This window comes from Acipenser ruthenus, chromosome 12 (assembly GCF_902713425.1).
Source record: "Acipenser ruthenus chromosome 12, fAciRut3.2 maternal haplotype, whole genome shotgun sequence".
NCBI lineage: Eukaryota > Metazoa > Chordata > Actinopteri > Acipenseriformes > Acipenseridae > Acipenser > Acipenser ruthenus.
In genome coordinates this window covers 40,249,877-40,272,821 of record NC_081200.1, presented here as the reverse complement: position 1 = coordinate 40,272,821, position 22,945 = coordinate 40,249,877, and the positions used below count along the sequence as shown (strand labels likewise).

The following is a 22,945-nucleotide window of genomic DNA, read 5'->3' as shown; positions in this document are numbered from 1 at the left end:
CTTGTAAGCTCTGATAAATCATTTATTTTACCTCTTTCCCTGCTGGCTAACTAACAGCTAAGCTCAGGGCTGTATTTAATGCATAGCTAACCATGTGATTAATCTTGTGTTTGTACTGTGTGTAATGTTACCTACTTTATCCCCCAAGTTGTTCCTAATAAATTCATGCTCACACATATGCGGAGGGTGTGGCAAGTGCTGCATCTCTGCATCGCTTTAATGAGCCCCTTATTAGCATCACAGATGATGCACAGATTACATTCATCAAATATTCATGCAATATAACGTGGGAGTACCTTAAATGTTGAGGGCTTCTTTTTATGTAATTAATATTGTATTTAAAATATCTCTCAAGCAGATTACAACAGCAACCTGAACAATTCACATTTCTATAGCACCTTTCATCACAAGGATCCCAAAAAGCTTCACACACGCACACGCACGCACACACACGCACACACACACACACAAAAAACAATTAAACCAGCCTATTTAAAACAGTAATGCAGAATTAGATAAAAACATAAATTAAAAAAGAGATACAAAATGTGTTTTTTATTGTAAAATTTGAAAAACTAAGATAATACAGTAGTTAGTAGAACACACACACACACATAGATAGATAGATAGATAGAGAGATAGATAGATAGATAGATAAAGAGATAGAGAGATAGAATAAAAAGTAGCTTTTGAATTATGGGGAATGAAAGCAATGAAAAGAGAACAATGAGTAAATGGGAAAATATGCAAATTTCAGCATTACAAGAGCCAATCGAATCGTGTGAAAGTCACCTAAAGGCTTCTACATTCACAGTGTTTTAAAAGTCAAAGCACAGTATCTGCAGACATGTTTCGCCCTGTTTGGGGCTCATCAATGCAGCACAACTGTACTTCGACTTTCAAAAAGCTCAGGAGAGTAAGTAAAAACAAGTAGCTTTCGAGTTAAAGGGAATGAAAGCAATGATAGAGAACGATCGGTAATCTGGAAATATGCAAATTTCTTAAGGCTATTATCATGCGATTTGATTAACACCACCCACTCGATATATCGCGGGTGTCGGGGTCCAGTATAAATCTGCTATATATATCGAGAGCTGCGATATAGCGAAAGACTCACAGAAAAACAAATAGGCTACAAATACTGTACAACCACTCCCTCGTTTTATCGGGGGCGTCAGGGTCCAGTATGAATCCTCTACCCTATTTTTTCTCATTTTTCATATAAAAAGCAGCACACAATTTTAATTTGTACTGCGAAGGGTAATTGCTTCTCATCAACTTATTCTCCAATTAATTTCATGAGTCTTCCTCTCCTTTCTCAAATGCACAAACCTGCTGCATTGAAAGAATCCCACTCCAAACATAGGAGGCTTGTTGCTAGGGAGATGACGTCACTGCCCTGTGACTTTTGCTAGTGCATTGCTGCCATAAGTGAACACCTCATTGGCTAAAATAAAAACCACTTCAGCAAGTAGATATTTAATTTGCTTTGTGCTATTGTGCCATGTGTGCATATATGATAACAGTATGATATTAATGCTTTGTTTTTATTTGTTTTGTATATTTTTGCTTGTAATGTGCAGTACAAAATAAAACGAACAGTAATTCTAAGTGCAATTGCCTATGTATATTGCAGAATGTAAAAATGGGGAGCTAACACAAGGACCGCCATATATCCGAATCCGCAGTGTAGCGATGGCCGATATAACGAGGAATGGGTGTGTGTGTGTATATATATATACATATATACAGTTTAATTGTACAATTTGAAAGATAAAGAGACAGTTTATAAAAATAGAACAATTAAAAACAGTTAATAAAATTACACTGAAGAATTCAATAAGATGCTCAGAGAATGCAATCCAATACAGTCCATTACCTCATCTTTGTTCCTTTAATGTTACAATTGTGCAGTGATTTCAAATCATTAATCACACTTTCACGTAGTGATCATGCGATAAAAGAAAGTTTATAGTCTTAATAAATAAAGGACCAAATCAATTAAGGACTGGTCCTGGGTCGTGATTGAAAGTGGTTTTCCATCAGTGCTACAAAACTAGTTACCATAAAAGAAATCTCATTGTTAAAAGGATAAAACAGGGTCTTTTTTATGGAAAGGTGTTTCAAGTTCTTTCAATACGGTGAGATTAGCATTCTGTAATGGGCGCACGTCATTATTTTACAGTTATTTTGCCTTCAATTTTCTGTCAGCCTGTAGCAGAGCTATTGTACACTACAATTATTTTTTTTGTATCCATCTACGAGTAATAAACTTCCTTCACTTTGGCAGACCATTTAAGACAGTTCTATTTAAATTTTCCATTTTCACATCTTTGTACTCTAAAAGGAAACTGATGGTAGACTGAAATCTTTGTATTTTGTACCTGGAGTACTGTAGGCAGTTCATCCACAACTTCTGAAGCACCCTCGCATTCTACTTAAAGAGATCACAGGAGGGAATGTAGAGGCATTGAGAACACGCGAGGCACTGGAAAAGCAGTAACCGGTTCCTGAGGAGTCAAGATGCTTATTGGAGTTTTACAAGAACCCAAACTACAACAATCCTCACGCTTTGGTTGAGATGAGGTTAAAAGCTTGCATTGTGGAAATATGTGGAAGGAGCGATCAGTAAAATAAGGTCATTTAGTAGCTCTGAAAATATATATATATATATATATATATATATATATATATATATATATATATATATATATATATATATATATAATTTAAAAAATCAAATACATGTTTACCCTAATGTGTTTGACATTTAAATAGCAAATGATGTTGCAACATCTTTGGCAAGATTTACTGTAATCATTTGGTTAGTATGTACTACTAAAATATCACTGAGAATCCCAGTTAGTTAGCTTATAATGATTGTTTAGACAGGGTTGAATGAGCCTGGCATTGGTCTAAAGGATGTACTGGCTTGCCTGTCTGAATGGACGGTAAATTATATTTGGTTTGAGGGAAAAAATAGCCCCTCTGGTATCAAAGCTGGCTGCATGGCCTAATAGTTTATATAGGAGAGAGATTACAGATGATGTCATCATGGTAGACTCAGAAGAGGAGAGCAATGCAGAGAGAGAGATAGGGAGAGGGATAGAGAGAGAGAGTAATATCATTTAATACATGTGTCTGTATTCCTGCAGCATTTTGAACATTGGCATTGAAACCTGGGCATTAGTACGCTAGATCAAAACTAAATTGGGAAGAAATGTAATCATCATTTGCGTCTGGCACAGTTCCAGTATGAAAACCTTTGCTGCAATGTAGAATTTCTCACTCAACCCAAGCACATCAATTCGCCATGGCTGACTTAAAAAAAAATATATAATAAAAATACCTGTCTGTGGTATGAAAAAAAAAAAATAATGACACTGACCAGCTGCTCGAAGGAAGCAACCGAGAGCTCACAAGAACCGGCAATGACCAGCTGCTCAAAGGAAGCAACTGAGAACTCACAAGCAAGGGCTGAATGAGCCAGAACACATCGGCACTGATTCAGTTGGGTATGATCTGAGTCATTGTGACCCTGGCCCAGATTTCTTCACTCTGGATTCCTGATTGCAATTAAATGATAACTGTTATGTCTGTTGAGTGTAGGAAGCAATAATGTGACTCCCAAACAGATAACAACTGACGCGAATATACCAACAAATAGAACGATGTTGCTAATCTATACGCCAGAGTCAACAGTCAGTACGTGCGTGATACATTTAATTTAATTCTATAGACCTCTTTATCAACTCAAAGCAATTATGCTGTGGGTTCTTGCCAACATTTCTGTTGAAACAGTTTGAAAATGAATTTACAAGACCGTTATTATAAAGCATTTTTACACACACCCAGTTGTACTACGTACAGTGTGCTTCCACTGTTCCAATAAATGCATCCATGTCCTCTGTCAATTCATGCAGAGCTAAGCTGCCTTTGCACTTGTGCCAGCCTTCATTGATATTAAACCTGCTTATTCGAATGCCAAGAGTAGCAGGCTGTTCAACCAATTTGACTTGAAATCCAATTTGCAGTGTTGAGTGGGGCTCCTTTTGGTGGGGTGGAGCAGTGTGCCTGGTTGAGTGGAATAATCTGGCCAGCGCCCGGTTCCCTGCTAAGTTTACTGCCGGTGTGTTTCCAACCAGCTGGCCGATGGCTCTGGCAGGAGCTGCAAGCCAGGTCTGTCTATCTGTCCATCACTGGAGATATGGGACAGGCATCTGTTCCAGCTGGGAGATCTTCTTAGGTGGAAGCATTCCGTATTGGAGTTTACTTGAAATTTGCAAAGAATTCTGTGTTTAGCAAAAGTATCTATTCCTATTCAAACTATTTTGGGGCAATGCTGTTTTATATCCTTTTATTAACACTTCATTCATGCTTATTATATCATGTAGAACATATGTATAAGGTATCACAGAGCAGATGGTAACATTTACTAATGCTTTTTTAATACTAACTGTTTCTTCTTTTTTTGGGTAAAACTTTGGAATCCATTATAATGTAAGTGGATCTGTATACAGTACATACCATATAATAATATATAACATTTACAGTAAACAGCAATAATGATTTGCTATGATTTGTATTGTAACCCAGTGTCCATACAAATCATAATAGCCACAATATATACAGTTGCAGACCAAAGTACTTGGGCAGTTAAAAAAAAGAGAAAAACCACAAAGAAAATGATTTCTAACATTTCTAATTGTTCTACTGAAAGATAAAAATTAAAGTAGAGATTCAGCTTTATAGTAAAACAAAAAATTATTACATGACATGCATACAATTAAAAATAACATGCAACAACTAATTTCATACTTTGACAAAAGTATTTGGGCAATCAACATATTTATATGAAACCCATTCGTTGCTAATTATTGACAATTATCATGATTGAAAACCAACACCTGATGGTAATTATAGAATAAATAAATAAATAATCATCAAGTGATGGAAAATAAAACTACCAGAAAATAGCAGAAAGACTTGTGTGGGCTATTATTGACAAACACAAGAGAACAGTAACTACTGCAACTAGCTCCAGGTGTGGAAGACCAAGAAAGATTTCTGAAAAATCTGGAAGAAGAATCGTTCTGGCGGCAAAATCCTCAGATTACTGCAAAAGACTTGACACAAGACTTGTGAGAAGAAATTCACGAGCGAACTATTCAACAGTACCTTAACAAGATAAATGTCCATGGGTGAAAACCAAGATACAAACCTTTGTTAAAAACAATCCACAAAAGAAAGCGATTGTAGTTTCCACGACTGCTTGAAGAAGCCTGATGATTTCTTCGACCAAATTTTATGTTCAGACAAATCCAAAATCGAACTTTTTTTCACCAAGAAAGCAACAATATGTTTGGAGGAAGAGAGGAAAAGAATTTAAAGAAAAGTTAATCGTGCCCAGTGTTAAACATGGTGGAGGTTGTGTGATTGTATTTCTTCCACAGGCACTGGCGACCTTTGTATTGTAGAAGGATCAATGAATGCTATAAAATATCAAGACATTTTGCAATCTCATTTGTTACCCAGTGCTAGAAGGCTTATTGAATGGAAGCTTGTATTCCAGCAGGATAATGAGCCTAAGTATTCTACAAAGTCTACAAAGGAATTCCTGATAAAATGGATTGGCAATCTCAGTCCCCAGACTTGAATCCCATCGAGATGTCGTGGGTTGACTTGAAGGCAACTGTTGCAAAAAGGAAGGTTGATTGCAGAACTCAAATCTGTATGTGTTGAAGAATGGGCAAAAATATCACCAGAAAGATGCCAGGAACTGGTTTCAAAATACAAAACAAGACTGCAAGCTGTAAAGAAAGGTGTGGGCACACAAAATAATAATGTAAGGGTGCCCAAATAATTTTGTCAAAGTATGAAATTAGTTTTTGCATGTTATTTTTCATTGTATGCATGTTATGTAATTTCTGTTTTTGTTTTTATAAAACTGAATCTCTACTTTAAATTATATCTTTCAATAGAACAATTAGAATTATTTTTCTTTTTTTAACTGTCTAAATACTTTTGTCTGCAACTGTAACTGTATGTATTAAATATGGCATATGTATAGATTGGATATTACCACCATTTGTGTGGACACATTTGACAAGATTTACTGCAGGATCTTTTCACCCCACAATCACACAGTATGCAATAAACACCCCTGCTATTATTTACTTCCAGCACTATTGAATACCACAGTGTTGCTTTCCAGGGGTCATTTATCTGCTCTTGCAATGTTACTTTGTGCCCAGTTTATTTGTAGAAATTTGGTGAGTGTGGCTATCACCCAAAGGAGAATCCAGCAATGGTCATGACTAAATGACAGACGACGGTAACTTATTGAGCAGACTGTTCCTGTCACATCCTATCTAGCTGAGGCAGGGACTGTCGGAAAAGCAACATAATATCCTTGACATTTAGGAAAGCAAAGTATACGCCAGCTGTAGCCTGTGGTGGATTATAAACTCACAGTACTAACCCAGAAAGCATCAGAGGGAGGCTATTGCATCTGCTAATGACAAATGAGAAGAATGAGTTACAATGGAGAAGGGTGGACTGCATCAGATCTACCTTTGTTTAGCACTTTACATTGCACTGTCATGGCAAAAGTTGATAAATAGTTATTACAACAACAACAACAACAACAACAACAATGCTTTATATATATGCCTTATCATGTGCAGACCTGCACATCTCAAGGCGCTTTACAATATCTAAAAGAGAAATAAACAAACCAATCATAAAATCAGGACATAAACACAAAAAACAGATTGGGCTATAAAAGCTTCTCAAGGGCCTTAACCAAATGTGAGACCGAACAGATAAGTCTTAAGACCTTTTTTAAACCTATCAACTGACTGGCAGTTCCTGATGTCAACGGGGAGGTCATTCCATAGCCAGGTGGCTAAAGGAACAACCTCTAAAACCAACCCGTTTCACATCAGGAACAGCCAGCTTGGGAGGTTCTAAGGGTATGAACAGGCTGGTAAGGACAAAGTAATTCAGTAAGGTAATCAGGAGCAGTACCACTCAGTGAGCGATACAATGTAAATACTCTGCCTACAGTGTTCATTATCTGTGTAAGTACCGTGTCCTTACAGTGTAATTCAGTGCAATGTAGGCACTTAAAGGAGCGCTACTAAAGGTTAAATCGAATTGGGACACACAATTGCTGCCCCCCTTTTCCTTTTGTTAAAGATCCTTTCTTCTTTGCTTGTATTCTATTCACTGTATTTAGACATTTCAATGCTGCTTCCTGGTATTAGCTGTAATCACTTGATGTTGTATTGTAGTTCAGACTCATTCCAATGACCGGTAACACTTTAAGTACATTAAATACATTCAGTGCCTCTAATTACTGTATATTTACATATTAGTTACATAATAAATACATGTGTACATAATGATAATGTTATTATGCATAGTTACAGTACAATGTGTAAATTGTTTTGCACGATATATGTAAGTGCACAATTATATCAGAAAAGGGTTAGGATTAGGGTTAGGGTTAGGGTTAGGATTAAGGTTACGGATAGGGTACACATTAATTACATTGTATCTATGCATGATAACATTGCAATCACATACACCTGCATTTACTAAGTAACTACGTAAATACACAGTAATTAGACACACTTCATGTAAAGTGTTACCCAATGACCTTGGTGCAACCAGATCATGAGATCTGCAACAAAGGTACCAGGGTGCAGCAGTTTATCAATAACATGTATTTGCTTACGATTGTAAGTCGCCCTGGATAAGAGCGTCTGCTAAGAAATAAATAATAATAATAATAATAACATTATATTTCAAATATTTGCATATCCTGAAAAACAAACCAACAAAAACAAGTGAAGAACAAGATTCTCATCTGTTTGAAAGTATTATTCCAGCTTGGCTGCTTCTAATTGAAATGTTTGTCTGCTTTAACTTAACATTGGTCTGCCTTGTCTTTTAGTATTACTAACATAAAGGCAATCTTCTAAAAGCATCTCTGTTACACTTCAGGCTATTTTGATTTCACTCAGTAAGACTTTCTGAGATTGAGAAGCAACATTACCTTTTAGAACATGTAAGATGATATATATTGCAATTTTAAATTAACAAAGAATAAAATACTTTTGTAAATGCATTTTTACCTTTGGATTTACAAGTTAGACTTTTCCTTCTTTTACATTAACAATATTTTTTTTGAAGTAAGAGAACAGATGAAGTAAGATAAATGCACCATCTGTTTGGCTCCTTGCAGTTATGGAAATTCTTAGCTACCCTTCCTTTACAAGTATGTTTTTAGGCAGGTTACAAAAGAGTCAAGTGAGCGTGTTCCAAAATCAAATGAACGCAGATGACTTGCTTAAATGGATCACAAATGTTCTAGAGAAAGTATTTACTGCGTGGTTAAGCATTGTGTGGAGTAATGTTTAACTGAAGCATTATAATCCCATCAGAGACGAAATAAAAACCACAAAATTACAGTTTAGTGACTCTGTACTGTTTGGTTATTGTTTGTTCATGTCAATATTTTGCCAAGAGAAATTACTCTTAATTCCTGAATGTGCTGTACAAAATTATTTTGCACTGATTTTTACATTTGATTAGCAAGTAAAGATACCCAAGTAACAATTTTCATTTAGATCATGCGACTATTTCAATACATAATCATCAATGTGTGCAATATCTATATGACATCTGATGGTACTGAATGATTTGATGTGTTCTCTGTGTAGACATAATCATACTTTTAATTCCCTAGCAAACATATTAGATTAAATGGCATACCCTTACAAATTATATGAATTCTCTTTGGTACATTGTATGGCTATACAGATATACATTCTAGGTATAGCTATAAGTTATATATAGTGATTGGTAATTCTGGCCTGTGATTGGTTAAACCTCATCATAGGTGCAAAAAAAGATTGAACTATTGCCCTGAAATCCTTACACCACTGAGCAATAGTCTCCCTCTGACATGTGATTGGTTCACATCAATGCCAGCCCCGCCTATTTTCAAAGGAACGCACTCCACCTCCATGCCTAACAACAACAGAAAACGGCTGAATGAAAAAACAGCGATTCTGTGACTTAACAGAAAATGAATTACAAAACATACTACAAAAGAAACTTTGATAACTATGCGGTATAAACTTCAAAAACATCTTCTGTTATTTAGTTGTTTACTTATGCTGATTCAGCTATATTTAAACAAAATACCCTAAAGCCATAAATATTTCCGGCCAAAATATTTGGCGAATCACACCCATAAAACCTATTTTTCTCCAGAAATGATAGTGACCTAAAAACACATAATAAATAATAAATAATAAAACTTAAGGCTTGCAAATATTTATGTCTTTACAGTATATAAAGTCATATTTACTATCCAACCTTGCATCTCTTATTATTTTGACTGACTCATATATTAAATATGGACTGCAGACTCAGCTCATAGTGGAAAATGGAATGCCCCTCGGGAAGACTATTGTTACCTCCAGTCTGCGGCTTTGGGCATTATAGCCCCCTGTCACTAACAACAGCATTCCCTCGGGGCAATAATTTTCCACTATAGCCCTCCTCTCCAGTCCATAATGACTATATATATATATATATATATATATATATATATATATATATATATATATATATATATATATATATATATTAGGGGTGTACAGGATACTCGTTACTTAAACGCTTTATTTTCCTTAAGACGAATTTATCAGCAGGTATCCAATAAATCCATTCATAAAGTGCTGATTTAAAAATAAAAAGCTGCCGCCCTTGCATTTCCAGTTGAGTACCAATCAATGGCATTTCACTTCCGCATTGAATGTTTTAAAAAATATTTGAATGTCATCCAGGGCGCTGACATTTTTACTGTCGTAGTGACAAATAGTCTCTCTCTCTCTCTCTCTCTCTCTCTCTCTCTCTCTCTCTCTCTCTCTCTCTCTCTCTCTCTCTCTCTCATTAAGTGCAGTGTAGCTATGCATAATAACATTATAAGTACACATGTATTTAAGTAACTACTATGTAAATACACAGTAATTAGAGACGTTTGATGTGAAGTGTTACCCAGGTAAGATTGTCTGTCTGTTGCACAGGAGCAGGGCAACAGACAGACAGTGCCTTAGTTGGTTTACACTGCTCTTTGCACCCGTATTCACACCTCGGGTAACCGTGGGGCAGCTAAGGGGCAGCTAACCGTGATCCCCCAAAGATACCTATTCCATCATACAGTGTAACCAATGTTTTCAGAAAGGTTCCAGAGTTCATATTTAACAAGCTTTTCATTTTAATATACAAATGGGAAAAAAATCATACACTTAGTCCACATTTTAATATCCATTTGGAAAATATTTTTTTTAAATTCTATGAAATACCGAATGATGTCTAGGGTATGATTAACACTAGTGATTTTTGTTCTAATTATCGAGCACAGGACAATGGAAGAAAGGGCTTGACAGGAGACAGAAAACCTCTTTTGTGACTTCACTTCATTTTCTTAACACAAAGTGCTTCCTCAACATGTTGAATTGCTTCATCAACATAATGCATTTAATCAATTATCACAGAAGCCATAAAACAAGATGAGAGGTGGGGTGGGGGGAATCAAATCAACTGTGTCTGCTGAGGACTGTAAGCAAAATCAGTACGTGTATGTGTGTGTGTGTGTGCGCGCGTGCGTGCGTGCGCGCGTGCGTGCATGCGTGCATGCGTGCGTGTGTGTGTATGCGTGTGTGTGTGTGCATGTTTTGAAATCTTATTAAAACATTTTTTGAAACTCTTTCTTTTTAAATACATCATAAGCTTTTCATGCAATAATGGCATGCATAGCACATAATAAAAAACTGCTAAATGTTGATGGCTAATCTAACATGATTATTGAATACCTTTTTTCATTCATAGCATCAAATTCTTCAACGTATACTCTACACCAATGGAAACCTTTCTCTTGTTTGTATTACTGTATTATACAGTTAATACAAAATCCTCTCCTGCCAAAGCCCAAAATCTGGCCAGTAACACTGGGTCAGAAACACTCAAACACAATCTCATGTCAGTAGTTTCTGGCAGCACCAAAACGTTTTTACAAAAATGATAATAAAAAAAAAAAAAAAAAAAAAAAAAAAAAAAACATCTTATCAAAATACATATTTGCCAGGACTTTACCAGCAGAAACAGCAAGGGCTATCAGGCTAAACAAAGTGATCAGAGCTGTCGGCCTGTATATGAGATAAGAATTCATTTAATTTTACCCAGAAACAGCATGGCAGCATTATTGCTCATTACAGACATGTAATAATCTCTTAAAAAAATAAATAAGTAAATAAATAATCAGCAGATCATAAGAATGCAATGATTGTGTGCAATCAGCTCAGTACTCCTGTGGGGATATGATGTGGGGCTGTGGGGCAGGAGGCTTCAATCCTCCTGGGGCCTGTATTTAAACCTCTTAGATACTCAGTCCTTTCACATTTCCCAAGAGAGTGGCATTGAGATCAATCAAGTCATTTACAAGTGTCACAGTGAAAGAAAGACATATTGAAACCCACAATCAGACAGTTACATGCATGTGAACATCCAGGACACAGTTTGGCTCCAGGGATTACAACACATATGTAGAGACTGAAAAGGGTTTGCCTTTGTTAGCGCTAGGTCTTCATACATGATGTTTTGAAGCAGAGTAAGGATAGCATGGGAATGAGTTCCCTTTAAAATGTAGCATGCAAGCTCAAAGGACTGTCCTGCACAAAGATAATGTAAATTTCAATGATCTAAATAGCGGCAGATCTTAATACCGCCCGCCTGCTCAGTTGCTGTTCTGTTTCTTTTTTTATTGAATTAAGGGATATGAATAAGGCATCAATAGCCCTGGGGAGGCGGGGTTGATCGTTGCACCCTTATGTCTTATACACACTGCTGTATATAAATAAACATTTGTACCTCTTTTCACCTGTAATTTGTCATACTGAAGCATATGAAATGACCAAGATAACAGATTTACATTCAGTGGAAACATTTCTGTAAATAATCATTCTTTAACATTATGAATTAGTTGCACCGATTTTCACCCAAGAAATTGAACATAAAAAAACAATAATAATAATAATAATAATAATAATAATAATAATAATAATAAAGGGTCTAAATACGGTGTAGTGTAATCCCAGGTAAAATAAGAACTTTCATATCTGAAAATGCGTTAATCACTAACCGGAATGCCACAACAGAGACAGTTCAGAAAAATACCTCCATCATTTTCACACTGCAGAGCTGTCCCTGTTTTTATAGATTCTGCAGGTTATTTATCTTGTTTATTTTGTGAAAGAGAGCCCTTAAGACTATACACGTATTGATGATCTCAAAGGAACGTCTACTCCTTCTGCCAAAAAGATCCCAAATTGTCTTTTGTATCTCCTGGCGGTGTACAGTGCAGCCTCCCCCCCCCAGTATAAACACATTCTCCAACAATCTAGTCTGTTGCAACATTTGCTTGATGGATAAAAGGGAGCCCAGCAGGGAAGCTGTTCTGTGGCCCACATTATGATCATCCATACCCATCCCCGACAGTTAAATTATAATAATGAATTGTTCACAGGTGTTTTTAATGAGGTTTAGATGATCTCTGGGACTTTTACTTGCTGGAACAGGCCAAGTGGAATCGAGCAGATGCAATAACTCGTCCCTCCATAGCTCAAGCACAAAGCCCTTAGTAATGAAGGTCATTACACTCGCTTGGCCAAAAACACATGAAACAAGGGAGCCCTGGTATAGATTAAGGTGTTTTTTTTTTATTGTGTACTATTGATAGAGACGTAAAAGTGAAATAGTGTGGATTACTGGCAGCTCACAAAAGAGTATAAATTAAATAAATAAAGCATTGCTAGCTTGCAATTTCAGCTGCCATTATGAACTGGGTGTTAGGTGCATCTGGAGCACCTTTGAAAGGAATTGGGGCTTCAATAATGTGGCATTTTCCAATTTATTCACAGCATCTGTTGACTAAACAATTGCGTAAAACTATAGCTGTACAATTGAACCGTATTGGACAGAGGAATTGTTATTCTGACTTCTGGCATTTTGAGCAGCATAGAAATGCTTGGGTTTGGCGGGTGTAGGTTCAGTCTGTATCTGAGGACTACAGACTGTTATTGTGGCTGCTCTGGTTCTAGCTGCATCCCTCATTACATTCTTTTATGGTGATTTAGGAGTACAGCTACTTGTTGTATCAGACTATCAATGAATTATTATTTTCATGCAAGAGTAATTATTTTCCGAAATCCCTTGTCTTGCTTGAATAATTCTGCGATTGTTGTCACAAACTGAAAAAGGCTCCCCTGGGCACTGAGTTGGAACAATTGGAACAATAAAATGCTCTTGAATCAACATGCTAATGTGTAACACTGCAAACAGATAGACACAGTTTGCTATTGTCAACAACTTTGCCCCATTTACTCTCATGGTGGCAACAGATGCTCATATTGGTGCTGTCGACACAGTTGTCATCATTTGGATGACATGGTTAATATTTTCACAAAAGCAGTTCATAAGACGGAGAATCTAACTTCGCAACATATTTAGTTTTTTGCTTAGAAACATCAATCATGACTGTTAATGACCATGGGAACAATAGCACAGCATAGAGTCAGCTTCTAAAGGCTCTTTACTTTGGATTGTCAAAAGGAACAATAAGCCCAATAAAGTGGCCAAACTACAAATAATTTGATTTAGGAGGCTTGATTGTAGTCTTAAAAAATATAATTTGGTGTGAACATTTTTTTTCAGAATCTGGGATGTGTTGGATTTTTATTCAGTTATCAAGAGATCGCACAAGCTTAAATTAATTAAGCAAAGTGGTAGTTCTGGCAGGGAACTCACTTTAAACTTAGATAAAATCACATACACATCAAATGTAAAATGTTACCTTTTCTTTCTTATCTACTATACCAACAGTGCTTGGTTTTGCTAAAATCCAACACTACCAATTCTTTGTTTCACTTCATATTCAAGTTCCCAATTCAGATATTTTTTTTCTACTCTTGGTGCAGCTGTAAATAATACAAAACTCAATTATATTAATTTGATGAAAAAGGGAGTTGGTTAATTTGTACTTTATAATCACGGCTATTGCATCGTGGTTAGGGAAGCAGCTTCTATCTTTTAATTCACCACCATTAAAAATTCATAACAAAGCATTCTCATACAGGGTGGCATAACTCCAGTCCTTTATTCACAGACTTGGAGAGGACATTCAGTGGAGGAATAATAATAAAAATAATACATTTAATTTACAGAGCGCCTTTCCAAACCCAAAGCATTTAACATAGCTGAGACAGGACAAGACACAAGACGAAAGGGCAAGATAAAATACAGTGATAAAAATACATTCAACAAAATAAGGAACAGCATTAACACAGATCCTTGAAGGCCAGTTTAAAAAGATTTGTTTTGAGATGGGTTTCAAAAATCTCAACAGTCTCTGAGTCTCTTATAAAGCTGGGCAGTGCATTCCAGAGATGTGGAGCAGCACTGCTGAAGGCTCTGTCTCCCATGGACCGAAGCTTAGCATGCTACATTTTAAAGTGGAAGATAACCAGAGTTGGAAGACGGGAGAGTACGAACAGGAGAGTAGACATGAAGCAAGTCATGCAGATATCCTGGTGCAGTGCCATGGAGCGACTTGCATATGAGGAGCATGATCTTAAAGTCCACCCTGTATCATATTTGGAGGCAATGTCATTTAAAAAGCACAGGTGTAATATGTTCCCGAGATGCAGTATGGGTTCAAACACGAGCGGCAGAATTCTGCACATATTGCAATTTGTTTAAAACTCTCATGCAGACTCCAGATAGATGCGCATTACAATAATCAAGCCTTGTAGTAATAAAAGCGTGAATCCATTTTTCAGCATCAGAGTGAGATAAAAGGGGCCTTATCCATGCAATATTATGCAGATGGAAGAAGGACACCCAAGTGACATTTTTAATATGGTCAGAGTGGAATCAAAGATAACGCCCGGGTTACATACTACAGTGGAAGCAGATACATTTATATTATCAATATCCAAATTAAATTTACCAATTCTGTGAACCAGGGACTGGGAGCTGATTAAAATAATTTCTGTTTTGTCACAATTTAATTTAAGAAAACTCTGTTGCATCCAAATGTTGATATCACACAAACAAACAAGGAGACATTAGATCAGTTTAACTAGAACAATAAGGCTGCACTTTAGGAAAAGCACCACAGTGCATTGATAATTACAGTACAGCTGTCTGTAGCATTCTGAATGTCCTGTGCTTTTCCTAAGTTTGTTTACGGGTACACTTTTTTTTTGAGTGGCATAGATAAGTATTAGATTTATATGCAATTACCAATTTGCTGCAGTTCAGTTACATGTTAATGCATATGTAATAGGGTTCTTATCTGTGTACCTCATTAGACTGCCATTGCAGTGCTGTGCTTATATTCCATCTATGCTGAGTATGTTTGTTAAGACATGTTGCTAGTTTTAAATCAGTTTTGGAGTAATATTAATATCTTATCAATTACTTTCTCCTCCACCTCCCCACCGCCTCTTTTGCAACTATATCTCCCTTCTGATGGCTGGTGGTCCTACATCACCCGGCCTTGGTGACCTCCGACCAACGTTGGAGGTCGCACCTCAAACGATGGCAGCTCCTTTTGGTCCAGAAGGTGAGATCCTGGGCCAAACACATTTAATCATCCGGCACTACACTTTACATCTTACAATGCTGAGCTTCGATCTTTGAATTATTATAAAAGGCTTCCAGTACCGTGGTATCTACTGAACCTTCACTGGGAAAACACCTGCTTACTTGCATAGCTTACTGGAGCTCTCTTCTTCATTGTACTGAAGATCCAGTAATTGTATTATACTGGTTGTTCCCATGCAGGGTATCGTCACTCATTTCAGTTTGCAGCAGCCAATGACTGGAATGAGGTTCAACAAATGTTACAATTAGAACGGTTTATATCTGGGGTTGCTCAATTCTTTGTTGCCTGACAACTGTGCCTGCTAAGTTGTTGCTGAGTTTTATGTTTCATGTTTTATGATTGATTATGTTTTTTTTTTTTACTCCTTATTTCTTGTGTTTGATGTTGTTTGCTGTGGTGGTGTGAGCCTCTTGCCAGCTCGTCATTGTGAATGAGAATTGGTTCTCAATTGACTCATCTAAATAAATAAAGACTTTGATTGATTGGTCCCGGCTGGATTACATGTATGGGTGATGGAGTTTAGAGTCTTGTGCAGTACCGCTGTGCCATGTTTTTTTTTTTTTAATATGGTATTGTATTGTAATGTTGTTTTTTTTTTAAAATTGTAATTCAATTTAAATGTTTAATACAACCCAGTAGTATCCCAGATGTATACACACTTCATATTTTGCAGTTGCATATTTTTTAATCAAGGGAGTGTTTTTTTTGCGAGTGTTGTGAGCGTAGTACACCAGTGTATATTGTCTGTGCACACACTGTTGGAGGCGCGGGAGAGATGCAGAGCTGGAGAGTAAGCATAGAGGAAGAACTAGTGACTAAGAAAATTATATAAAAATATTTAAGCGGCGCTCAAAAACATGATGTGTCAAAGGCAACTTCTGTGTCGATCTCCTGTCTTTTACAATGGTTCCACAAATGGGGGCCTACAAATCTGTTTGGCGCCAGGCTCACAAAAGGTTAATGCAGCCCTGTGTGTGTGTGTGTGTGTGTGTTGGTGTGGGGTGTAAAATAAATAAATAATGTTTTTTTGTAGTTGTTGCTTTTTAAGTAAATTACTTTTAACTTTTTAAAAGCTGTTTGATTATTAAGTATGATGAAAGCCGTCCGCACGCCCTTGTCTTTATTTAACAGTTTCTTAAGGATCAACTGCTCTGTTTTTGACATTTAGAACTCCATTTCAGAAATGTTTCTGGGTTCAGTTACATGGGATATCAGTTCGTGCTTTGTTAGTTCATTTCTGAGGGACTGCTGCACTTTCTTATGTGTGGTTGGTCATTTCATTCTTTTACATGTAGCCCCTTAGGGTATTTAATTGGATTTAAGACAGGGCTTTTGGCACATCATATAAGGTCATCGCTTTTATTCTTGTGTGTTTGGGTGCCTAAATTTTGGATTAATTTGAAATGTATTTCTAAAACAGCCTCACACCACACACACAAAGGCACACAAGGTACTAGTTAAGTTTCCCAATTGAAACAGACCTTTTCAGTATGACTTGCCTTAATGCATCTTCACAGCTTGATGTAATCTTCTTTTACTGTTTCTCAACTATTCATCCCCATATCCAGAGCTACAACATGTACATCCTATTGGAATTAAGCCAATTTCTTATTTTGTCAGACAAATTCATTTTATCTGCCTTTGTGACTCAGGGCAACACAGCGCAGTTCCTTTGCATGTGTCTTCCTGGAGCCCATTGAGATATTACACAGGCAAGTTACAGGGGATCTCAATCCGTTAATTTGTTTCTTGTGGCCTCATTACAGAAATTCCACCTTGCTCGGGCTTGCTCCGAGATAACCCCGCAGATAAGGGGTGTATAAACACTAATGTGTGGTTATAGAAAATGACAAACAAACAGTGAAGAATGCTACATTTCTGCTGAATAGAAAAAAAGCATTCCATTTCCTTATGTTGAACAGTTTGCTTTTAAATCAGAGCTGCAGAATGCAAGATCCACATGATCAATTCTAATAAAAGAATAGGCAGCTGACTCGTATGATGTTGAAGAACAAAAAGACATGACAAATTGAATATAGCTCCTCCCATCTTTTTAAAGCTTTTGGCCAAATCTCCCTAAGCGCTATAATCTCACATGAAAAACAAGTAGAGATGCATAGATGTTGGGATTGCTGGGCATGCCATGAACACAGCTGCTTTTGTAATCCGCAGCACAGTATGGTAATATTGGAGAATCTAAACAACATATTAAAATAACTGTACAGACTAAGCGGTTAAAATATTGAATAGATTTAAGATTACAGTATTCAGAAAGTTAACTCGCCACCAATGCCTTTCACTCTGGAGTCCTGGGTCCAAGTCCATGACACAAAACGGTTAGCTTCAATATATCAGGTGTCACTAATGTCCCTAACTGGGGAGGCGCACACATGCTTTTCCCATTGCTAAGAATTTGAATAAGAATTTGAGATATGGTGAGCAGGTAAGGCTAAAGGCAAAATAGTCTTGTGCTGTCAATCAGGAAGCTCCGCCTTTCATGGCTTCTCATTGGCCAGCAGTGATTACCTGGATGTGGCACTAGAACTATATAAGCAGCTCCTGTCCTATTCGATCCTCAGAGAGGAATTAGATGCAAAGCTCTCTCTCTCTCTCTCTCTCTCTGTCTCTCTCTCTCTCTCACACACACACTGCCAGCACAGTCAGCACTGTGTAATTACAAATATAAGTAAAAGATACTCAGATGTCAGTGCATGTGAGTAATGTTTGCAGGCTGTTCTCATGTATTATTGCAGGTGAGACTGGACCTGTCAGAGGGGACTGAATGGTACATGATCACGGTTAGGGTTAGGGAAAGTGGTCTTAAAATTAAAGGTTTGGATATAGACTTCTATGCAAAGAAAGATGACTTTGTTACAAAATATTCGGAAGGAGAATCAATATTCCTGAATATTTGTTCCTGAATATTCGTTCCTAGGGTGAATGAATATTCATTCCTGGGGGAACAAGTATTCGGGGGAACATATATTCTCTGACGGCAGGAGAACACATGCAGGAGAATGGGAGGAGGGGGTCATTACTCATTCCTGACAATGATAAAAACTGACAAGGGCTTTTGTGTGTTGCAATCATAATTGAAATCAATAAATAGCATGAAGAGGTATTAACTGGGGTTAAAATAATAAGCTAGCTAAAGAAATGGGTTTGAGTGGTGGTGTGGGGTGCAGTGAGGCGTGGGGTGGGGGTGCAGATCATATGTTTGTATGTTGGTTACCATACATTGTAACATTAACAGTTTGGCTGTCTCTCTAGCTATTGACAACCACCTACATTACTATCTATCTACCTATCAAACTATTTGTCTGCCCGTATGTCTGTTTTTTTCATTAGCCATTAGCCATTAGCCATCTCTCCATCCATCTATATATCTATTTGTCTTACATCTCTGTCCTACTCACTCTTTCACTCCCCCTCTCTCACTCTCTCCATCCATATAGCCATTTATCTTATGCCCCCTGCCCCCCTTCATATATCCATCATGTGCAGAGAATCTCTTTTCCCTGCCTGCTCTCCTCGTTTCCCTGTGAATCAGGACAGTGAGGCAGGAAAGAGTTAATTGCGAGTGCTGCTCCTGATTGGCCAATGAATCAGTGGATGGAGAGAGAGAGAGAGAGAGAGAGAGAGAGAGAGAGAGAGAGAGAGAGAGAGAGAGAGAGGTAACCAGGCAACTTCAGCTGGAGCAGAGAAAAAGAAGAATAAAAAAGAGCGTTCAAATCCTAATACAATTATTTGGCAATGGGGAGGATGTAGTCCAGATTTCACAATGTCCCTAAAATGGGAAACAGGATTACCTCTGCTTTAGAAACAGCATGGACTTTTCAAATACCATTAGTGGGAACTAATCGAGTTTTGACAATGAGAAGCATGGGAACACACATCAACGAAAAGGTTAGTACCGATGCCAGCTCATACTATGCAGAGCACCTGATTTCAGGCTGTAGACCAAAACTGTTTGTGCCTTGAGCTTGAAATGAAGTGCAGTAGTTGTGGCCACTGTTACTGTGCATTTGTGTTGAACTTTTGTTTGGCTATTGTAGCTTTACAGAAGCTATGCTTACAATTATTATGATACCAGCATCATTTAAACACAAAGTGTCAAATACGTACATAACAGCACCAGATTGTTGTTTTTTTATTCATACATTTTATTAAAACTTTGTTAGTACTGTAAAGTTCATTATCAAAACGTATACAGTCAATTATTATACAAATGTATGTTAAAGAAAAAGAACTGGTACTGAACATGAACTGTAGTAGGGCTGGCCGATTGGATACAGCTGGTTTTAAAAGGACTGTGAAAAATGGTTAAGAAATAAAACAATCTGAGCAGTGCTTATGCACTCATGGCTCTTAGACATAATCATACTGGTACTTTTGGTTTGCTTAAGGGCTGGTAAATCAATGAATCATTTAACCGTACTGTAGCTTTGATTTAGATTCAAGATGGGAATTAGAATCTTCTGTTTCATTTTAATAAATATTTTAAAAATATATTTATTATTGAAAACCTTGACTCTGTGACTGTGAGCTAGAGGACAGGAAGAGAGGTTATATAAAAGATGATTAGTTATCAATCAGATTCTTCGGAATAAAACCACCGTGCCGAGGGGGGGGGTCATTAATGAAGAGAACCTTTGTGAAGGTCTTAATGCTGTTTATGGATCTGGTAATTGGTGTAGTAAGAGAAGAGGCAGTTGTCTTTACACCCAACAGGGCTTGTGAAAGCGCGATTCACAAATCTGGACTGGGGATGACCTCATCCCCCATTCTATTGCAGCACGTCTCTCCACATACCATTCGTACAACTTGAGAACACGCTTTGCTGGAGATGCTGCTCTTTGCTACACTATATGATCAAAATATTTATTTTTAATAGAGTCTAGAAATGCATGCTTTCCATATCACCAGTAGCACTAAAGTAAAATGAAAAGCAAAAACATATTTTTTTTATTATTCAGATGAATTCCCTACATGATCACAGGCTTTATATGTTTGACTGTCTCTTGTGTTAAAATATAAAACTGCGTTTTGTTTGTGCAACTTCTCTCTTTCTCTCTATCTCCAGTGCATGTCTAACACATTTAATCAATGCACTGACGATTTCACGATTTCAGTTTGAACTGAGTAAAAAAGGCCATTTGCTGCAGCTTATTTGAGACCTGTGTGTAACAATACGTTTCCATAGAAACAGCAAGCATTGTGTGGAAAGCACAAAGAATACATTGTTTTGCCCTTTCATGCACTTACTTATTCATTGTGATTCCCTTCCCCTAATTTGTATAATGTAGCACCAGGGGAAAGCACAAGAGGCACTGACGAGTGGGAATTCCAAATCTTCACTTGCTTTAAGAAAACTGATGCAGGTTCATTTTGAGAGCAGCTCTGGGATCAATATTCTAGAATTAGAATGAACTCATGTATCTCCAGACATGTGTGAACTTTTATTCTCTGCTCATATGCATTGAGAGAGAGTTCCAAGATCTCCTAGTCACTTGAGTGTGTGTGTGTGTGTGTGTGTGTGTATGTGTGTGCTGTCATTTATGAGCACATATTAAAATAAATATTTGATAGTGAATGATTGCATTGAACCTGGAGATAAAAGCATATAGGACCATGGTTTATTGGTTTTATATTAACACGGCAATGTCTTAAATTTAAAATTTTAGGGAGAAAAATGTAAATAACTAGATTGAAACACACACATAAGGACATAGACTGCGGAGGCAATCCATTTTAAGTCCAATCCATTTTATAATGATTTCATTATTATGTGTTTAATTTACAGGAATCAAAATGCCTACTTTGTGTTCATCCCAACACGATTAGATATGCGCACTCATTACAAGCCATGCGCTCTGCAGCCCTCTTTCTGATGAATGTTCATTTCCATTCAGAATGCCATGCTCTTCATCGTGCTGCTCTACTGTGCTGCTTAACAAAATGTTATTTCAAAATGGGACTACTGTGCTGATAAAATCATGTACTATTAATCTGTAATCTAATCTGCTTAAAAAAATCACAGTCTGTTCATGGCCATTTAATTCCCATCCAATATGAATACAAAACAGCAACGCTGCAGTAAGCTGTGGCAATGGCAAACAATGTATATATACATTGGTGATGTCCTAAATACCACAATGGCAAATTTAGGTCAAAAGACATCAATCAGGGATGCTAAAACCAGCCCACACAGGGACCCACTGACTACAGTCCAGGTGGGGCCCTCATAATGACAGAGAAGCCTGATGAAATAAGGATGGCTTATGATTTTATTTATTTATTGGTGTTCATGAAATGTGAGAGCAAGTGGGCTGGATTTTCCATTCCCCCTTAATAAGCAGTGTTGAAAATTCCCCTTTACTTAAGTTTAATATCCCAGTTTGAGGTGCATTCAATACTACCAAAAATAATTACATATGAATAATATGTAATTACAAAAAGGGTTATTACTAAATAATGATTTGGTCATACTAAATTTGGTAACACTTTACTTAAAGAGCCTCTAATTACTGTGTATATGGATAGTAGTTATATAGTACATACATGTGTACTTACACATATTACATTGTTATTATGTATAGTTACAATGTGCTTGTACTTGTGTAAATGTAATTAATCCATTAGTTTCCTTTTTTCCCTGCATTACTTTTCATCTTGTGAGACTATGTGCAATTATATCTGCTGCTTAACATCATCCTGTCTGCACTGCCCATTGCCTTAATGAAATTAGGCATGATCTTGGGTGGTTAATGTGGCTTTTCTTACATCCACCAGGGGCAGAGTGTTGCAGGGGGTACTGGTCAATGGTTACAGGGGGGTTAATGTTGCAGGGGTTACTGGTTACACTCAGGTGTACCTGATGTACTTAGAGGTTATACAAGATTCATAGAGCTCTATTGAGATCACATGGGTGCTTCAAGCTTTAAACAAGAAGAATATTACATTGCTTATAATAACTCTGATATTTTATATTCATACCAAGTATAATTCTCCAGCAATAAATAAATAAATTCATGCAGCACAGTTTCTGTTTGGAATGAGTGCTCTTGTGTTTATATTGCTGTCTTTGTTTTTAATGATACTGGATAGTGATTGCATGATTTGCATAACCTAAGCTAACCTAAGCAGATCATTCTTTCAGTGCTCATGAAAGAGATTTGAATAGATCATGAATGAAATAACAAG

General features: G+C 36.9%; 1 protein-coding gene across 15 annotated transcripts in view; it reads left to right on the top strand.

The window, feature by feature from the left end:
• The window catches only part of LOC117416938 (disabled homolog 1-like), a 177,284-nt gene that overhangs the window by 78,607 nt on the left and 75,732 nt on the right, over positions 1–22,945 (top strand). For 13 of the 15 annotated variants that reach the window (XM_059035133.1, XM_059035136.1, XM_059035135.1 and 10 more), the window contains exon 1: positions 19,404–19,648. The exons of the other annotated variants lie outside the window; for them this stretch is intronic. The gene's annotated coding sequence lies outside the window, so the exon portion shown is untranslated. Of the gene's footprint in view, positions 1–19,403; positions 19,649–22,945 lie in introns of those variants that run through there. 15 annotated transcript variants of the gene reach the window in all.